Source organism: Scatophagus argus, chromosome 23, assembly GCF_020382885.2.
Source record: "Scatophagus argus isolate fScaArg1 chromosome 23, fScaArg1.pri, whole genome shotgun sequence".
Lineage (NCBI taxonomy): Eukaryota > Metazoa > Chordata > Actinopteri > Scatophagidae > Scatophagus > Scatophagus argus.
The window spans coordinates 4550973-4572297 of NC_058515.1; the positions used below are offsets into that span (position 1 = coordinate 4550973).

Sequence of the window (21325 nt, forward strand, 5' to 3'; positions counted from 1 at the left end):
GTGGGGGTCAGTGGACGTGACACAATATGTAAAATATTGCATGCACCGTCAAAGAATTTTTCATTTACCTTTCCTTGGTTTTACAGTACTTCCCATTCAAGGTGTAATAAAGCAAGAGAACAAAAGGGCAGGATTGAAGCGGTTTCCAGGTGCTTTATGAGAAAAGGATTAGGTGACATTTGACTTTCATACTTTTTTAAGCATCAAGAACCCTCTTCTCTCGACTCAGATCTGACAGCGCCCTTTTTTTGTCTGCCCAGGCACTATTAGGTCTGTGAGCAACAAAAGAGAAATATTTCCATTTTGTTGGCAGATGTTATATGAAATATAGAGACTTGAACCCCCCCCCACCCCCCCTCTCTCTCTCACGCACTCACTCTCCCTGCCCAGGCTACTGTAAGAGGTGTTTCACATTTGTCTTTTTTTATTTTTCTATCTATAATATTAAGGGTTCTTCACAGACAGATGGCTTTACACATAGGCAGGTTTCACATGCACAAAGTGTTTTTGAACATGAGGGCAATCTAAATTGCACAATTTATGTATTGCAGATAAAACTTTTTTCCTTTGGTTCTAATCACATCCACACTAATGCGAGTTTAAACATTAAAAGAATGAACATACCATCCTGCCTTTTGACAATATCAGTGTTATAGATTTTTTGTTTTTTTTTTTGTTTTTGTTTTATATCTATGTCTCTCTTACTGTCTATATGTGCACATTGGTGTGTGTCAGTATAGTGAACTGCTACCGATTTCCACTCTGAGCTTTTTTCCTCACTCTAACACATTTCAGTCTCCCTTTCAGCACTTGACTGTACTTTTTTTTTTTTTTTAGCCTTCCACAGCTCAACACCCTTCCTTCCGCCTCTCCACTCCAACACTGCAGCCTCAGCCCTCGACAGCCCATCATTGCCACTTATAGCTCCTCGGGCACATATAGAACACTATACATCAGGTGTTGAGTCATTTCACACTGTCACACAGCTTGTTTTTCCACCCCCCCCTTTCCAAGATGTACGACTTGGTAGAAATGCAACTGCAACACACTCCCACCCACCTGCTTACACACTGTCCTACTGGTGTGTAGCACACACAGTGTGACGCAGGTGTAAAATACCTTCCAATAATGACCTTCATTCATCAGCATGAAACATCACCCAACCTACACCCATCATCGTCAGCATAATACTTCACTGTATCAGTCAGGGTGTGGGCAGATGTTTGATGAATTATGAATATAATATCGACAATGCACACATGCGTAATTGAGATGAATATGTCTTCATTTATTGTTCAGAAACATGTAGTGCCAACATATGAACTTGTTTCATCCCTCATCATCATTGCTGGTATATTTATGGTGGTCAAGTCAGCCATGACATTGCTGGCCTCAGCGTTCCTAAAACAGCCCCAGGGACATCTTTGTCTTTGCTCCTGCTTCTCCTCTCACATTGATTTTAAGTTATTTATTTACATTTTCTGCTAGAGAGGAGAGGAGAGGAGAAGATAGGAAAGGAGAGGAGATAAAGCAAGCAAAGCAGATGAGATAATAAGGAGAAGAGGCGAGGTAACAAGGGAAAAAGAGGGGAGGAAATGAAGAAAGGGTTGATGAATGGGTCAAGAAAAGGAGGGGAGAGTGCAGGAAACAAGGAAATGAAAAAAGTGAAGCTAGGAAAAAAGGAAATGAAGAAAGGGGAATAGATGGATTGAGGAGAGGATATTGGGAAAGAAACTAGGAAAAAGGAGGAGAGAAAACAGAAAAAAGAGGAGAGGAAACGAGGAGAGAAGAAAAGATGAGAAAAGTAGGAAAAGGAGAAAGCTTTCGGACAGCAGATTAACAATCAGCCACAACTTGCTGTCCGTGATTACTGTCAGTGCAACTCATTTTCACACATAGCAACACACATACAATCCAGTCCTCTCCCATCTTCTCTTGCCTTGTTGGCGTTTTCACTTCTATTCTTTTTTACTTTTTTAAAATGAATGCTGCCACTCAGTGTCTCCTGAGGCCTCTTCCTTGTATGCTTTTTTTAGGGCACCCTTAAGACAGAATCCTTAAAAACCTCCTCTATTTTTAAGTAGATTAAGCCTCTAGAATTACTTCTTAATGCTGTCATTGGTACAAATGGAGAAAAGTGGGACATTTGCATAGATGTGTGTTTGGTCATAGATAAACAAATATGCTAACATTTGGTGATTATTTCTTAAGTAATACTTAAGTGTGTAGTAAATTGCTAATGGAAGTTGTCTTTTTTGTTTACTTCCCTGGTATGTTAAATATGTTTCTGAGTTTGTAATAATATAGGAGCAAACCAAGAAAGGAAACTAATACATACCTTACAGTAATAATATGAAATTGCACTTGTTAATATGTAATTAGCAGAAGCTTAATCTAATATGCAAATGAGGATTTTTAGTGCTATTAGATTTTATTACTTTAACTATATGAATGTTATAGAGACTTTTTGCCAAATTTTCAGCTCACAAGTTCTGCAAATATTAAGTAATTTTCTGTGTTACCACTTAAAGTAAATGAAGGATTATTCTGGCTTTACTTTACTAGTCAGTCTATAAGAATATAGTGATGGTCATTGGAATGCCACTATACTGTAAAGTGTTTACAATACACTCAGCTTGTTTCCTTGTCCCTGCAGTAATACAGAACATCAGGCCTTAGGATCCAGGGGAACTGGTTTCGCCCTCTGGCAGGTTGCTCCCTCACCACATGCAAGGAGGGAGGGGCTCTGCTGGTTCCCCTGGAGATGACATCCCATAAATCATAGTGAGAGGTTTTCATCTGGCTCCTGCAGAGTCACGGTGGATCGATCGATGAAGGGAAGGGAGGGAAGGACCGGCTGCTGCTGCTGCTGCTGCCGCCTCAGGCTCGCAGACAAAACGCATGCTTCTCTCAGCAGTCAGCAGTCGTTAAGACAGAACAAGACTTCATGGTAAATAAGTCGAACTAGCTGGACTCAGCAGCCCCGACACGGGAACTTGCCGTAAACGTTTCCTAACATACAAGAGCTCATAGTTGTGCTTTTTGCAGTTAGGCAGAGGGCAAAGAAGTGATGGAGAAAGCGTGACTTTCATGTTAGCAGATGTTTTTGTGAATGAGGTTAATTTTGTCAGTAGACCCCACAATACAGTGTGACATCTACAATGACTACTAGCATTTTTGCTGTTCTTGTAGTTTATTTTGGACCTCTTCGTGCTTTACATTGTTCTTAACATTCGTAACAGCGACTTTTCCCATTTCCCACTGTGTGAATGCTCAATTCAAAACCATTCACATCCGTAGACCAAGTACACTGATACTATTGGCATCAGCACTTGTGCCTTTGTGTGTGTATTCACCCATGTCTCTCTTACGTCTTTATGTGCACTTTGCTGTGTATGTAACTATAGTGATAAGGCACTGATTTTCACCCTGAGCATCACTCTGTTCCATATCGGTTTCCCTTTCGGCACCTCCATCACTTGAATGGACTTTTTTGTTTAGTCCCTCACAGCTCAGCACCCCTCCGTCGTTCCAGCTCTCCACTCATCAATGCAGCCTTAGCCCTCAGTAGTCTGTCATTGCCACAGATACTTTACAACTTTTCCATCCAAATAAATGGTTCATCCTACTCTTCATTTTATTATGCCCAAGAGTATTATCTTTTCCTTATTTTGCCATGGCCATTTTCCAGCACCTCCTTTCAAACCACTACCCATCCAGCTGTGCGGGAGCTGTTGTCTAGTCTGAGGCATTTGTACGTGGGAAAAAAAACAAGCCGGTGTGGACACAGACAGGACACTAACATGAGTTGCTCATGAAATGCAGACTTCCTCCTTTTTATTGGTGTATATAGCACTTTATCAATAATTCCTTTTTGAAGGATTGAATTCCTACAACCAGACAAGCATGAATCTTGAAAAATCTCGAACGGACTCGTTTGAAAGAACTTAATCTGTGGTAGGCTGAGGTTTTACTCTGAAAAGCTGTTACAAAGTGCCTATTAAGCTGCTAGTTCTATTCAATTAGTCCTTTTTGAAGAGGCTGTACAAGGGGTATGCCAGATATTCCTCCTGGATTTGAACCGCTAACCTCAGCGTTGTCAGTTATGCTTCTTGGGATGAGCTGCAGGATGCAAGCTGGAGGCTTATAAATTATTCCATCCGATGTTTCATCTATCTTCATGCATCAAACTCAAACTCCCACGTATCCCCATTCTGCAATATTTCAATTTTCTGAGAAGATTCATCAAGAAGGAGTTCAATACTAACACAATAATGTACACAGTGGCCGAGGGGTGCTATGCTACATCGGCATCTCCAAAGGGCTAGAGATGAATGAATAAATATAAGATAAAAACAAACAGATAAATAATGGAAAGAGTGAGAGAGGTAGCTGCAGTGGAATAATATGATATGTATTGCTTCTTATGCCAGAAAACCCCTTGATTATTGTGCTTTATCTCTTTCGTTATGTTGCCTCTTTCTCCTGCCAACCCTAGATGATGCCCTCTGAAGAACAAAAATGGGGGAAAAGAGATCACTATCTTTCTGCAGGCAGAACACTCCCCCTTCCCAGGGGACTCATGAAACTGTCTTTCTCTCCTTACCACACACACACCCATTATCACATACCCAGAAGTTTTCTTTGATGTGAGTGTGATCACCAGTTCTGAAGCAGACAATACAAAACCTTTAATAAGAGAACAGAAAAGACAAGCGACAGGAGTGAGAATGAGAAGTGTTAGATTTAAAGCCATGCATCTCCAGGTAGTTTCATAGAAGGTTCTGGTCAGTCAGAACGGAGGGTTTTTTTCCAGCCCACAGTCCAAGTCTTTCACATCTAAGCTGGCGGAGTACATCTGTTCTTTTTTTCAAAGTCGCACGTGTCAGATTTGTCCAGTGATTGAAAACAGCGTTGTGCCCTTGTACTGCTGCATTAAGAAAAAATTGACTAATCAGAGCTTTGGAGGAAGGGTTGCGAAAAGGGAGGACATCTGCCATACGTAGCTAGCTGCCTAGACAGGAAAAGCTCATGTCCAAGAATTCAAACTCTTATTAATGAAATTATTTTTGTATTAGTGTGAAAAAAAATAAACTAGCTAGCAACTGTTAATGCACCTTTTATGTTGACTGAAAATGTGCAAGTGGGGTACATTGCTGGCTGCTCATTTGTCAGAGGAAAACAAAATAAGCCTCTCCGGGCAAAACTGTGCTAAACAACAAATCAAGTCTTGATTATTAGTACAATTTTGGATAATTGGTTTATTATATGCCAAATTATATGCCAGTAGTATTGATCACCTTTAATAAAACGCTTTTGAAATCCTGGGACCGTTTTTTTTTCATGTGAATCCCTTTTTTATCTCCAGTGCTTTCATGTTCATAGTTTTAGCATCCATAATTGGTTTCTAAATTGGCCTTAAATCCATTTCATTGGAATGTCTTTACAAAAATCATTACATGTAGCTCTCAGAAACCTGCAGATAGCCCTTTTTCAAAGTCACAGTGTGTGGAGCTTTTTTGTATGTGCATGTGCTTTGTTGACAACCAGGCTGTGTAAATATAAGTGTAATGCTGCTGGCAGTGTATTAAGAGCATTAACTTCCAGACAAAAATGTCAAAAATAAGGAGAATAATGATAAAAAAGACATGTGAATTTATATTTTAAAGAAAATCAGTGAGCTACATTCCAGAAGGGAGTTTTCTGTTGAACAGTAATGTATGACATGTGACTGAGTTGATGTTAAGCCAGGATAATCAGATTACATACACCCCTGGGGACTGATGAAGCCGTTGGATGAGTGGCAAAAACATCGTCAAGAGTAAAACAGCAAATCTGTCTGCTGTTTGAGTTTCATATCAAGACAGAATGCCAAAATGGATGGTCCCCCGGGGAAGACAAAACTCTACCTCTGTTCAATATGCATAAATCTGGACAGTAACATCGGTCCATTCAACACAGACCTTCAATATCCAATATAAGACGTGTGCTGAGAGGAGGATAAGAGCAGAATTTTAAAATTGCTGACTGCTAAGTTGGTGTAGCCTGTGGGTTTGATGGACTGTTGAACTGGAGGAAAGGTTAGTAGAAATATGTCCAGGACTTCTAAGGCTGATGTGTCCTACAAGACAAATCAGAACTGCACAGACAATGAGAAGAGTTGAGCAGAAGCTGTATCAGGCGTGAGAACTGGAGGTAGCGTGTGAAAGAAAGAGCTCGGTCAGGAATAGATCGTCTTAATGTTCCGCGTGCATGCAGTGAAGTTCAGATCTTGCAGGGTGTGTTTAGATTTGAGAGCAGATTATCTGTGAAATTCCTCCTTGTGGGATGCAGTCCAGTTATATAATTGGTTATGACTTTGAAAATTTTGAAATCTGAAGACTGGACTGAGATTTCGTGAAAGTCATTTGAGGTGGTTTGCAATTCAGTGGGGATGATTTTGTTTGCATGTTTAGTGCAAAGTTACCAAATTCCTGCCCACTACTTCTAACTCGATAGCAACACTGGAGACTTCTTGATCTTATAGAAAAGTAGAGATTGTCCTGGAACTGGATTGTTTCCCTGGAGCTTCATTTGACTAAAGCATGCAAAGTTTTGATGACATGTCAAAAGTGACTATATAGTTTATGCAGCACATAATCACAGAATTTATTATATCCTGATGATGTCATGATGAACAAATTAAACAAAAACATAGTGTGGAAGCTTTCAGTGAGACAGTCAAGCCACTTAGTCAAAAATCAAATGCTCTTGCAGTGTGGTTAATAAATGAGATGCTTCTTTACCTTGCAGCTTACATTAGATAAACAGATAAACACACCATTAAATCCATTCTTAACATTTTTACTCCTGGCTTTTGTTTTTCAAAAGGCTGTTTATGTGTGACCTTTGTCTGACTCACTTACATACAGGGACCATCTGAAGTGTAACTGTGATCTACAGATATCAATAATGAGTGATCAGGAAGATTATTTGCATATTTCTGTCAGTAGCAACTCATTGTGGATGCAAGCAAATGCTGCGGTTTCATTATGCGATTACATGACTGAGATGGAGTACGCTGCCGGATTATGATATTGATCACATTTTGAAGACTTCAGTTAGCCTCTGAAGAAGGCTGAGAAGCAGCAGTATAGTTAGAGAGAGCCACTGCCATGAAGAGAGGATGAGAACCTCGGAGGGAAGGAAGGAGGGAGGGAGTGCAGAATTTAGTTCGAAGGCACGAGAAAGTGGGAAGCGGGGTGGTGGAGGGGTTGTCTTGGCAACCCTCCACCACTTCCTGTATCTTCCTGTCAGAGCGTGCATCAAAGGCCTTGTGCATTTTGCCTTTCCACTAGACTCTGAATGAAGGAATTAGCAAGGGCTCAGTTCCAGCTATTTATAGCCTGTAAGCCCGAGAGAGATAGAAAAGGAGAGGGGATGAGGAGGGTGTGTATGTGCATGTATGTGCATGTACATGCACATCACATGATTGTAATAATCTCTGCAGTGTTTTTTTTTTTTGCACGTTTTGTCCCATTCATGTGGGTCATCTGTTCTCTCATCGTTCTTTCTGTTCTTCTCATTCAGCTCATAAGATCTCTTTTCTTCATGCACTGCCACCCTTTTCATCCTGCCTCTCTTCCGGTTACATTCCCAGCATTTTACCTCCTCCCCCCCTCCTCAGTGTAACCCCCACCTCCCGCCTGAAATTCTCAGAGTCTCCCAGTCATCACCATATGCTTTGGATGAGCAATGAAGGCAGAAATAGGATTTAGCTGTAGACGGTCCATTTAAATGATTATTTTAGCCTCAGGAGAGTGAATCGACTTTACAACAGTACTTAAATAATAAGCTCTCAGGCTTTGACTATCCATGTTCTTTTGGCTTGATTTCTGTATTGGCGCTCCAGCACAATCTGGGATATCATCTGATTTAGCTCAGGGATTGATGAAGTACATCTGATGGGATTTGATGAAGTCTGAAGTCTGTACCCTGTCCTCTCAATGAAACATTCCATTAGAAATCCCCCAAGTTCAGAGTCAAGCTAAGGAACAGAGGCACCTTTTGACCTAGGTTTCAGACACAACATGCCTCTCTTTAAATGTCTCAATAGGATCTTTTAAAAAGCCAGCTTTGTACCATATTTTGGCTCACTGTTTTCTCCAACCTCACTCTTTGGTTTAGTATCAGTATTTGCAACGTCTTGCTTACCAGACTCATTGGGCAGCTGCTTCTTTTTAGTGAAAAGAAAAGAAAAAAAAATCTCCTCTGTACTACCCATTGTATACTAACTGCGCACCACCAAATGGCAAACAATGTTAACTGTTAGCTGGTGAACAGCATTTATAAGATGAAGAGCCAGCAATTTCCCTCAGGATTTGATAAAAGAAAACTAAAAATAAACCTGCAAGAAAGGAGTCTTCTGGATGGTTAAATGAGCATCTGTTTGCTAACAAAGTGATAATATGTGAGTGTTCATTTGGTGACTTTGTTTCTGCTGCTTTCAAATAGCCAGAAAGCAAATAATAATAAGCAAATATAGCTTTAATTAACAGATGCATTTCATATTTATTAATGTATTTCATTTAATTAACAGATTCATGCATGTAGTCTGGTCAAAGCAACCATTTATGGAGGTTGGAGACCCTTAACTCAGGCATTTTGATTGGTTTTGCTGAGTTCCACCTGCCCGGTTGACATTGCAAGCACCTTATATTCCACTGTTAAGAAAATTGTATGGGTGTTTACATGATCCTATTTTCTGGCAACTTTTCTCCAAATACAAATACAACAGTAGGACAAAAATACTGAACAAATGTGACCATCGCTAACTTCTGGATTTAATCTTTGTTTATTTACACCTTTATATGAAAGAGATATTAAATTACTAGAATATTTGCCTTATAAAATATCTATAAATGTGCTTATATTTGTAAATTTTTTTATGTTTGAAAGTTACTGGACAGCAACGCTACTAATCCCCCCGGTACATTGGCTTTGTTAGCATGTTTTTAGTGCTGCAGTGATGCCTTTTTAGTACAACCACAGCTAGCTTTGAAACTGTATATTAGCAATCAGGGTAAACAGGGTTCAGGTTCAGGTCATAAATTGTCTTCAGCTCTCAGTGTGTTTGCCATTTATAATTAATCCTCCAGTTTATTGATACGGTTCACATTCTCAACTGCTGACTCTGCCATATCAGGCTGGCGTGGTCAGCTATCCTGTTTCCATGCTGTTGTGCTGTGAAACAGAGATAAGCGTGAGTATATAAACAGGGCAGTGCAAGAATTTATTGAGTTAAAAAAAGACAAAGTTTTACTGCATTTAAACTGTTTCTTCTTCAATGCAAGAACTGCTTGGAAAAAGAAGAAAATTAAGTAATATTACAGCACACACTGGTCCTTTAACAGGATCATATCTACCTGTGTCCTACCTCTATCCATGGAAATTGGAAGCAGATCGGGTTCTCACACTCGTGAGTGTACGTGTTATTAAAGTAACCTTGAGAAAAGAAGATATAGAAAGATTAAAGAGCCTGCGCACAGCAAAACACAGAATTCAGCTGTCTGGGGATTAATAATGACTCTGGTTTGCCCCAAGGCTAAGTTACTGCAGATTCACATGTATGCAAACCCACACACATACGCACACACACGCACTAAGAGGCAAACACTTGTTGATGGGTATACACACTCAGTCACATGCAAAAACAAACACATTCACACACACTTGTTGGCACAAGGACACGTGCACTTACACATGCACTGTTCAGTCTCCATGATAAGGTATGTTGCCTTTTCTCATTCTTTACCTGCCTCCCATCCACATTTCTCCCTCCCCCTCTCTCTCTTCTGCTCATCCCCACGCGCACACATGCACGCGTGCCCACACACACACACACACACACGCATGCACACACTCCATCTCTTTCAGCACAGCTCAAAGGACCATCTCTTCAGGGTTTCTTAAGCTGAGGTGGTCAATGCTAGTGAATGCAAATTACTCCTCCTACAAACACACACATACACACACACACACACACACACAGCTCCCTCTGCCAGGTCCTGCTGCTCACAATGCCTTCCACTGCACTGAATGGTAGGAGCAGAGAAAGTGGAAGAGAAAAAAGGAAGAGATTAAAAGAATGGAGGGATGAAGGAATAGACAAGAGGGAGAGCAAGAGGTTATCCAGAGGTAAGACGTCCTCCTCTGGTGGAACATGTCTGCTGATATGTTCCTGTAGCAGAACAGTCAATTCGTTGCTTAAACGCACTTGGTCACGAGTTAGCGAGAGTAGCTGCTGGGGTCCGAGATGACGGCCAGATTTAATTACTGGAAGTTCAGTTTAATCCATGCAATGGTGATTTCATCATCTGTGCAGCACACACACACACACACGCGCATATACACACACACCTTTTGGTCTTCGTGTTGAAGACCTTCATTGAAGCTCTCACAGAATGCCCCATCTTAGAACAAAACTAAGAAAAGTAACAATGTGGAAAAGTAGCTGTGGCTTATAGTTCCCGCCCTTCTGACAAAACAAAATGAGAATGTTTATTAACTTTGCAGTTTAGATAATAGGGAGATGTTATGCACACGCTGGATCTTTGTTTGAATATTATTACATCGACTGAATCCCAAACTAAATTGAACTTTCAAGTAAAAAAAGCAAGATAAAAACAATTGTTCTGTATTTAGCTACTGCATTATTTTTATTTTTATTTTATTTAGGTTCAAGATTGTTTAATAGAATGTTTGCTTTTTTTTTATTTTTTGTTTCCACCAAGAAAACAAAACAACAAAAAAAAACAAACAACAAAAAAAACACATCACCCTCATGTCAGCTTGGATTTCAGGACCATGGACAGCGTCAGAGGACACAGTCCTCACATGTGCACACACTCTTTCTCCCCTGAAATGATTTACTCATTCACTGTGTGCTGCTCGCTCACCAGTAAGGTCTCTGTCAGTGTTTATCGTGGTTTATACGCACAGAAAGACTGGGACTTTGTGGTGCATTCAAGTGCACCATGTAAACCCAGAAGTCAGTACTCAAATGGGGGCCATCAGGGTTGTTTAAAATGGGGAGGTTTCGATTTTCTAAGTTGTCTAAAAGTAAAAATCAAATTGTTATGCATAAACTCCACAATATTCTTGTGCAACACATGCCAACACATACAAACCTCTGAGATAATTTTCAAGTTGTTTTACCATGTAATTTTTTTTATGCTAAAATCGTAGCCAATATGCATAGGTTTACGTTATGGCCGGTCAAAGAATATGCTCGGGCTGGTGGATTTTTTTCATCTACCAATCAACTTGGTGAGTGAGTCAAATTAATTTAAAATTAGCCTGACGATTAACTGTATAGAAAAAAAAAAACATGACGATTCATTTTATAGGAAAACAGTGAAAGTTATTTTGAATTAAATCAGTCCCTGTAAATCAGTGGATACATTTACCTCTTCATGAATCAAAATTCAACACTTTTATGTGTGAACGTGTGAAACAGACAGTGTAGCACATGTTCATTGCATCTAGTGATGAGCTGTTGCACGTTTTAAGCTTAAATTAAAGTGTCCAGAAAACTTCTAAAACTTAAAAAAAAAAAGAAAATCCAGTCAGTGGTGTGCAGCCTAATAGATTAAAGTGAGCCATTTTAGAGCACCTTTACAAGAGTATGAGCACTTTTTTCATGAAGTGTTAGATCTGTGAAACTTTTAATATATAATCAAGCTTATTTTTATGGAAACATCCAATCAAAAGTTAACAGAGCAGGCCCCAAGTTGATTGTAGAATAAATACAACAGCCCCAGGTTTAGTCTCAAGGTGACACAACAGATTACACTTCTGGTGTTTGGTATGATGCAGCTCAGCAGAGATAAGTTGACTTGAGAGAGTCATGGCAATTGATCTGTCCAAAAGCATTAAAATAACATGTATTTTGTTATATCGCTGTTGTCAGCTTGGCCTTATTTCCCAGAAGTCTCCTTTATCTTTTCATTCAAGTTTAACAGGTTTTCCATCTCACTTTTGGAAGACCTTAGTGGTACAAATTAGAAAAAAATGGAAAATCTCTCATGATTTCATAACTTTGCAGGTGCATTTAAGCTGGTATACAGATGGATATTGACAGATGAAGAGCGACACTATCTATCTATCTATCTATCTATCTATCTATCTATCTATCTATCATATATATATGTAGTGAGAGAGAGAGAGAGAGATGCAGTATATATACATATACATATATATGGGCAAGTGTTTGCATCTTGGTGGACCTCCTGGGCCTTTGACCTAAATTACTCCTCCATCCTGGCACTCCCTCTGTGTTCCACTCTGTCAGCATTAGGAGCTCTGCCTCATCCTCTCACTGGTTAGTAATGTCCCAGTGCTGCAGCCGGCGGTGGAATAAGCTCTTACAAGACTGCCCTGAGAGGAGGAGATGGATTTAGATGTGGGCCGGGAGGAAGGATGGCACAGGGTCTGCCCTAAACAAGCCTTGTGCTTCACTTGTTTGTGTCTTCCCTCCCGGTGCAGCATTCAAAACAAACCCGTTCTGAGCATTATCAGCCCTATCTGCAAAGGATAATGTCAAGTACAGTGTGTTTTGGACACGTTTGACATCCAGGTGACAGTGTTAGATTACTCTGTAGCTTACAGTGTGCTCAACAATAATGTATTTATTTAATTTTTTAGAAAGAGGAAAATGTTTTTGTACTTATAGACAAAAAGTTGAATTAATGAACGATTAAGCTAACCTTTGTTTAATTCTGTTATGAAATAAAATATCTGATATGAAAATACTGATATGAAAAACTGCAAGTCATCAACTTTTTATTGTCTACTGATCAGATAATTGAACAATGTAAAACTTATTTCAGTGCTCATTTAACCCAAACAAATAATTTCCTTTTTTGGCTTTTCAGTCATTAATCATTAATGTTGATACACTATAAAAACATTGGCCAGATTTTATATTCAAATTTCTACACCTTAGTGTAGGGCTGAGGTGTAGCAGAGGAGTGTTGAGGGAGGCAGGAGAAGAGCACAGCCTCTCTATCACATGTGATGGAAACAGATTTGGTGTAAAGGCAGCAAGAAGAGTTCAAAGCCCACATGGACAGATAAACTGCGACAGTGATCTTGGCTCACACTGGAAGGTTATTGTCCAGATCACCAACAAGCCTTTGTTTAGAAGAAATAGCCCAGGGCTTGAATGACTGTTCAAGCGCACAAACACAGATTGGCTGCTCTGCCTTTCTCATGGACAAAGGCAAGGGAAGACAATATACCGCAGAGATTACCTCAGAGATGAAATACAACATGAAATGGCAACAGAGCAGCTGAGCCTGTCAGCATTTTGATAACTTAACATAACAACCTCCCACCGTCTTTTTCTTGTTTCCCTTTACCTTCTCCACCTTCCCCACATGTCAGACAACATAAAGATTTTTTTTTTTTGCTCTTCAAAGGTTAGCCCAATAAAGAGCACATTCGACTCTGCCGACAACACTGCAAATGTCAAAATGGTTAAAAAGCAGGCTTTTCTGAACCTTTCCCTTATCTTTTACATGAGGATGGAAAAAGCAGGCGTTGTTCTGACAGACCCAGGGTATCATGGAAGATGGAGTGAGAGTCTCTCCAGTAATATATCACCTCTGGAGCAGAGGGAATCACGCTATTCAGACTGGGAATTGACTGGCACAATACATGCACACATAAACCTAAACATATACACACAGTCACAGTTGTTTGTTGTTAAGTCTCAAGGTTCAAACCTGTCAGAAAAAGAAAAAAAAAAGAATTATCTGCTTCATAGCCTTGGGTTCTTCAGTTTTCTAGGCCATAGCCACACATTATGTAGGGTGCACCCTGCCACCCCTTCTCCCTACCAATAAAATACTTACTATTTGTCGGCAGATCTAACTGTACACTTGTGTTGAGAAAGCAGGACCTATTGCCTGACATAAGACAGTGTGTGATTAAATAACTAAATAGGTGGCCTTTCCTCAGCATAGATACAGCAATAACCGTTCAGGTAACTGTTACTGCTGTACATTGCAGCACACTTTTTCTTTTGTCCACTTTGCAAAGAACTTGCTAAACTGGTTAGGTTGCTAACTTTCAAGGATGCCAAACGTCACACTTGCCGTGAGACTCACTCGGGTGACTCTTTTGAAAAGCTCTCAGAATCAGAATTGGTTTTATTGCCACGTATGTTCAGTACGTACAGTGAATCTGAAATAAGAGAGCTGCACGTTTGGTGAAAAATGGGATCATGCAGTGTTCACAGTATTGAACATAGCATGCAGACAGACAGGACGAAGCAGCACAGTGCAGCAGGAAGTTATTCGGACCATCAGGGGGAAAGTGAGAAATACACAGAAATGTATTCAAGAGTAATTTGTTCCCATGCATTCGGTAATCTCAGTCATGTCTTCTGGTGGCAGCACAGCTTTTGGACGACAGTCAAAAACATGCTTTTACAACATGTTCACTGGAAGATGTTGTCAAGGGTCACCGGCATTGAAGACCAGACACACACCCACCCACCCACACACACACACACACCACCACTACACCATAGATTTTTACCAGACCATGTTTAAATCAATGTGTTGAAAAGGGTTTGTTTTTCATTAAAAGTTATGTGCAGCGTTTCCACAGGGGACTCAACTTGACATATGTAGTCGTGTAACTATTGGATTTCTTTTCCTTACTTGGTCACCTTATGAAAAGTTAATGTGGGAGCTCGCAGTCTCCGATTACAACTCAATATACTTGGTTGAGAAGTGCGGAATTTATAGTTGACAGCGTGCATGAGAGGCGGCTGCCAATCTTCTAATAATTTTGTAATACCTTTATTGTAAAGAAATCCTGTGATAATTCAGTGTTTAGAAATCCAGAATTCAGACTGGAATTTAAACTCTAAAGCATACATTTGTCTACATGCTGTATGCGTGAATGCATGAGCAGCTAAGTCTACAAGGGTGTGTGCGTGTGTGCGTGTGTTTGTTTGTCTGGCTGGCTGCATGGGGAGAAAATGGCTTTAACCTTCATGCCTACTCGATCATCACCACTCCGTAAATGTCACTACATCTGCCTCCCCGCCACTCTCTACTGTCATCTCTTTATCTTTTAGGCTTTATACATCTCTCTGCTCCCATTCCTTTTGCCGTTAACAATACTTTACCTTACCTTTTCAAAACATTCCTTTGCCCACATTCCTCTCATTTTTCTCCTCTCCTAACCTGGATTCCTGAACTAATAACAGTCCATTTCTCTTTTTTTCTTTTTGACTTCATCTTATTATCTAAAACACGTTTTGTTTTTAGCTTTCCCTACTTTAACCCTATGTCAGTATCCTCTCTGTCATTCTTTCTCTATTCCTTTTCTCCCTTTCCTTCCCATCGACTTAATTCTCCCCCTTCGGCCAGGTTGGAACAATATTATTTAGCTCTTTGTCTGAGGCTTGAGATTGAGGCACTGGGAAAATGAAAAAGGGAACAAGAGTTGGCAGATAGAGAAAAAAAAGCATACAAAAAAGTGGAGGAAAGAGAAGAGAAAGGCAGGGAAGGTAAAAAAAAGACTAATTGTAAAAAAGGGAGAGTGCTGGTGAGAGAAAGATTTAACGTGGCAATTTAATCTAATATGTTTTTTTAACAGATAATAATAAATGTCAGTAAGTAATAAAACACTTGAGGTTGTGTTGTACAGTGTTATTGATGATGTTGAGATGTTTTAATTTTTGCCTAGTTTTGTGGTTCGACATGCATATAAAGCACACATATGATGCTTTAGACTTACACTGTGTGTGTATGTATGCTCATCCTTGACTCATGTTAATTACATTTTTACTTTCTAATTGTAGAGCGAACCAGAAAGTAGAAAAAAAGACAAGTGAAAAGCATCATTAAATACTCATTATGGGTTAGCTGTTACGGCTTTTAATGCCAGAATGCTTGTTGGAATGGAGCGTTGCTGTGCCCAGTGGGGGTCACTACAAAACACAACATATTAATTGGCTGTTAAGTCTGAAACACCATATAAATACCTCAGCATGAGCATCTTATCAATCTCAACAGCAACAGCCGTCACCAGAAACGTTTTCCTTTCTGTTTTGTTTTCGCTTAGTGCAGCGCTCATGATAAACAGATATAAATACATCTGAGAACTTTCAACACATTTTTAATTTATCTTTTTCTTTTCTTTTTTTCTTTTTTTTTTTGGAAATGTGCATATACTCCCCAAAGCCAAGTCAACCTCAGTTTTCAAGTTAGGAGATTAGGCAAAAATATAAAATGTATACTGTAGATGTAGACAACATTTAAAAGAATGCAGCTAACAGTCTGAAGGCCTACACAAAGTGATATATATATATATATATATATATATATATATATATATATATATCACTATATATAAAAAGTTCAGACAGCTGTTAGATAGTTAGCCCCTGTCGGGACTTAGACGCGCTACTGTAGACCTGCTAATCTGCTGTACTTACTGTTGTGGTCATTTTGCAACTCGCAAAAGCTGGGACAGCATCTCATCTGTTTTTGTCTTTTAACTTTAAAGCCCCCCCCCCAAAAAAAAATTTAAAAAAATCCTATTATTCATCTAATGCTGCTACAGGCAAGGGTACTCTGTCTAGAGTGAGATGGACAGGCTGGTAAGAGAAATCCCCTGTAGTCCTCATACTAAGTCTTGTGACTCAACAGGAACACAAAGTAAACCAGGACCTTGAATCATTTCAATGAAAAAACAAGCCAAAAAAAAAACATGAGCATACTGTGTGTGTGTGTGTAGCTTTAAATTAATTCATTTTTTGCAATCCTTCCATCATTAAAGATAACTGCTGCCTGTCGTTTGCCGGGCTCAGGTCTCCACATTTGGTATTCTGCGTTGGCAACACCGTCTGATAAACAGTCATGCAAATCACGTCATTTAATTGAGAGAACTAAATAGAGACTTAATGATACAAGAGCAGCAGAAAACTAATTGTGACAGGGTGACTAATGACGACTATATAAATCCATTTATAATATTTCTGAAGGGTGAGCGTCGAACATCACCTGAAAGGACAGAAGCTCCGCTGGCTCACACAGGATTTTTTTTTTTTAAGTGCCATTCATCTGAAAATGAGTTTCACAGTTATTTGTAGTGTAGTCACAGCTTCTTCATCTTAGCTACTCATCTGTGACCCGCCCACACACACACACACACACACACATAGACACAGCTCACACACATTCAAGCGCACACACATGCGTGGTTTAGTGACTGAGAGAGCAGAGGTGTGTGATAATGAAGTAGATTGGCAGTATAGTATTTCTGCTTGTCTGCCTGCCTGATTGTCTAACCACTGCCCCTCTCTCTCACAGACACACATGCCATTACTTCTACTTACAATGCATGAAATAGAGAATGTGTGTGTGTGTGTGGGTGAACGACTCTCAAGAGTGGCGGTCATGTCTCGCCGATCCCAGCCGATCATCTCTCGCATCCATCCACACGTGCACAAATCGTACCAAATTACTCACTGCATTTCTGCTGCAGTATTTTAGATGTAGAACAATGACAGTGTCCCCGTCTCTCTCTCTCTCTCTCTCTCTCTCTCTCTCTCTCTCCTTCTCCCTCTCTCTTCGTCCTTTGCACAGCACTGGACAAGTGATTCATGGTCGGTGCTCACTCACAAGCTGTCAGACACAGTTCCATTTCTGTGCAGATCACGCCGGACTGGCACACTTTGCCTAAATGAGCTACTCAGCAGCTACTTACTGCTGTGCCTGCACATGTAAACACACTCGTGTTCTTAACCACAAACGCCTAAACAAGGGCTTTGTGGGCTTCTGTCTACATGTGTATTACTGTAAATATTAAAGGTTACATATTGAAAAACAGACGACAAAATAAAATTCAATTAAAATGGAAATGAGCGCAGAAACATTTCAGCAGATGCAAAAAATGATGTGAAACATATGCTTTGGTCTTCGTCGTCGCCACATTTGAAGCATCTATTGTAGATTTTAAATGTTACAAAATTGTTTTTTTACCAGCAATAAAACACCAATCTCCAGGACACCTCCTGAGCCTTGGAGACTGTATGACACGGAGTACTGAGGCTATCATTAGGAGAACTGAGACGCCTTATGAAGAGTTTTATTTTGTCATTTTTAAAAGAAAAATATAGCAATATAGCAAACACTTTGTCCACCCTGTAAATGGAAAGCTCCCTGTTCTGACTGAGTATGGACAGCACTGTACAGGAGCATGTTGCAAAAACATCTGTCTGTCTGTGCCTTCATGTCAGACGCTACAGCACAAATACAGTTTAACAGGTGCATTAACATAAAATACTGCAAGTACTGAACCTCTCTCGTCTCTCTTTTGTCTCTTTATTTGACTGTTCTTGCCGCACCTCGTGCACGAATGCACGTCTCCGTGCCTCTTGCATTCCAGTTTGAGTTTTATATCCGTTTTTTCATGCATGCGTATTGAATAAGAATGCGTAAGTGTGTGTGTGTGTGTGTGTGTTCGTGTATGGGGCCATGGGGAGAAGTGGAGCCGAAGTGAAGCCTTACGTAACCGGCTTCAAAGTGAGCCGCGGCCGGCCGGCACGACCAAACGGGAGGAGAGAGAGAGAGAGACGGAAAGAGAGAGAGAGAGAGAGAGAGAGAGAAAACAGTTTTCCAGAGGGGAGGATAAAAGAAAGAGGCTGCTTAAAGGAGAAGAGGGCGTTAACAACTTAAGGTCTAAAATATTCTGTAGCAGCTAATTTTTGCATGGCAAAAGGATGATTGGCTGCAACATCAGAAAAAGTACATGCTTTGGAAAAAAGTACAGGCGTCATACATCTGTCAAAGTCTTACGAGATTTATTTCCAGCTCTAAACGTGAGATGTTTATCTGAAGAAGTGAAGTACTGAAGAAATCATGCAAATGTACTGCTGGCTATTCTGGGTGCATTTTAATTGCATTTTCTGTTATTTTTTGTCATCTACAGTTAGGTGTGTGTGTGTGTGTGTGTGTGAGGTGTCCATACTCGTGTTGCCTCGGCTCCTCTGATTGGGAAAAGAATCCTAAAATGTCAAGAAAACCAGCTATTTTTTTTTTCTCTCCCAAGGTTTGATTCACACAGCTCAGCTACTCACCCGCTCAGTGCAGAAAGATGTCAATCAAGCCCAGTTTTTACACTTTTTCTTCAGCACGTTGCCAGTAATGGTTGCTTGATTTTTGCTCTCCCCATTTTGTCACTCAAAAATGTTCGTCTGGTTTCTTTGATGGGCAGGTTACTATTTTAAACTTCATCATGTGACAAACTTTTCAGTAAATAGTTATGACAAGCAGCAGTCAGTTAAACCAAACCGCATGTAATAACCAATTAGCTTAGGAGGACATGATGTATACTGATTGAGCCGCATTAAGACAGTAGATACATATGATTCCTCCTTCCATGTACCCGTTTGAGGAGAAAAAAACTTCACTCAGGGTCCACTGACAGCTTCTTTGTAGCTCTCAATTATAGCTCTCTGTCTTGCTCACGTCTTAGGAAGATTGAAAACCCCAGACGGTGGACCTTGAGCTAATGTATTTGTACCGCTCCCAAGGTCAAGAGCGGACTTCCATGCTCAACAGTCGGCAAATGTGGTGAATACTGCTGAAAAATACCACAGCACCTCAGGCTGTAGTAACAACCCACTTCCTTCTAGTTTCTAAATAGCACTGAAAATATTACAGACCTTAGTGTTTAGGTAATAAAGGCTGCCTGTCAAAGAAAAAGTTCTCATTCCATTAGCCGTTGTAAGTCATTGTGTTCTTAAGCGTTTCGTTAGACCAGCATCAAGGAATCCCAGCATTTATTTCAGTGTGCTAATGCAGTGTTTATTTTTCTGTTTGTAAAGGAATAACATCCAGAAGGAGAATCTGCTTTTATGTCTAAGAGAAAGAGTGTTCTGAAGCTACTTTAGCAGTCAGCTATGTGAAGAAGCCATAACGTTCATACCATCATCACAGTCTTAAATTCCATCCAGTTTGTATTTTTTGACTGGTAGTTTTTAGTTAGGCTTACAGCAACCACTCAGTTTCTTATCAATTTTTGGATGAATTGACATGAGGTTCATGGGAAGTCTTTTGATGACTGCCTGGCTTTCACCCAGTGCCACCAGCAGGTCAAATGTGTTATTTCTCTCCTGCAATACATCCACATGTACTTGAACCTTGGCAGTGTATATAAATATGTAATGATTAGATTTTCTACATAGTGTGTTTTGCAAAACTGTTAAATAGGGGGACAGGATGGCACCAGTCAAACAGGAACTCAGGGAACAAAGCGCTAAATATGAATGAATAAACAAGTGGATAACATATTTAATGGACTTTATTTAATGCACTTTATGATTCCTGCTTGACAGCACCATATTAACTCAGTGTCCACTTACCAGCTTTCATCCAGAGTTTTGTTCTTCACACGCTGTAGGTCTTAAATTCTGTTCTTATTGCGTATTGTGTATTCTGTGAGTTAATGTCACGTTTTTCATGTAGTTTAATTTTGATTGCTTTTTATTTGTTTGTTTGTTTTGTTGAAGGTATTTCATCCTTTAAAGGCTGGCCATTCATGTTTCTCACTGGAAAACTAACACTATGCTTGTACCCATATGTATGACACCCTGATAAAAGGAGACTTATCCACTAAGTGTTGTTATAGAGGTTATTTTACTTTCACAGGTTCAACCGAATAAAATCCAGTTTCTTTGCCAAACCTCAAGTTCCCAAAGTGGGCTTATCAGATGAAAGGGGGAAAAAAAAGAAATGAAAGGTGAAGAGTATTTTTGTGCTCAGTTTCTGAATGCTTATGTGAAGGCTGTTTTCTGCCAACATTTGCCATCTGAAAGATGAGGCGAGCAGTGTAAGTTTTTGTTCCATCCAGAAAGGTGACTTGTCTCTTTTCTTTGCTGTCTGTGTCGTACAAGAAAAATGACAGGTGTGAGGAGGACAAAACGAGGCCAAGATCAAAGCTGAATTTGTAGCCTCGCTTCCCGATTATGAGTCTTCGAGGAGAGGTTCAGGAACGCTGAGGAGAGCCGAAACCGCTTTGTCACAGTCAGGTTCTCCAGATGTGACATGAGCAGTTCACTGACCAATAAAAACAAGAATAAAGATGATGATGAAGGGAGGAAGACTCTCTCCTGCTCTCTCTTTCTATCTGTCTGTCTTCTTCTCCTTTCTCTCTGCCTTTCTCTTTTTAATTTACCAAAAACAGCCAGTGGGCAGATGGGGATCAAATTACATTCACCTTTTACCTGCACTCCTCTGTGCAATTAGCGTCACGCTTACTT

The 21325-nt window shown here is 40.0% G+C and overlaps 1 protein-coding gene across 1 annotated transcript in view; it reads left to right on the forward strand.

Moving 5' to 3' along the window:
* The window catches only part of nlgn2a (neuroligin 2a), a 166253-nt gene that overhangs the window by 61983 nt on the left and 82945 nt on the right, over positions 1-21325 (forward strand). The gene's annotated exons all lie outside the window — the stretch shown is intronic.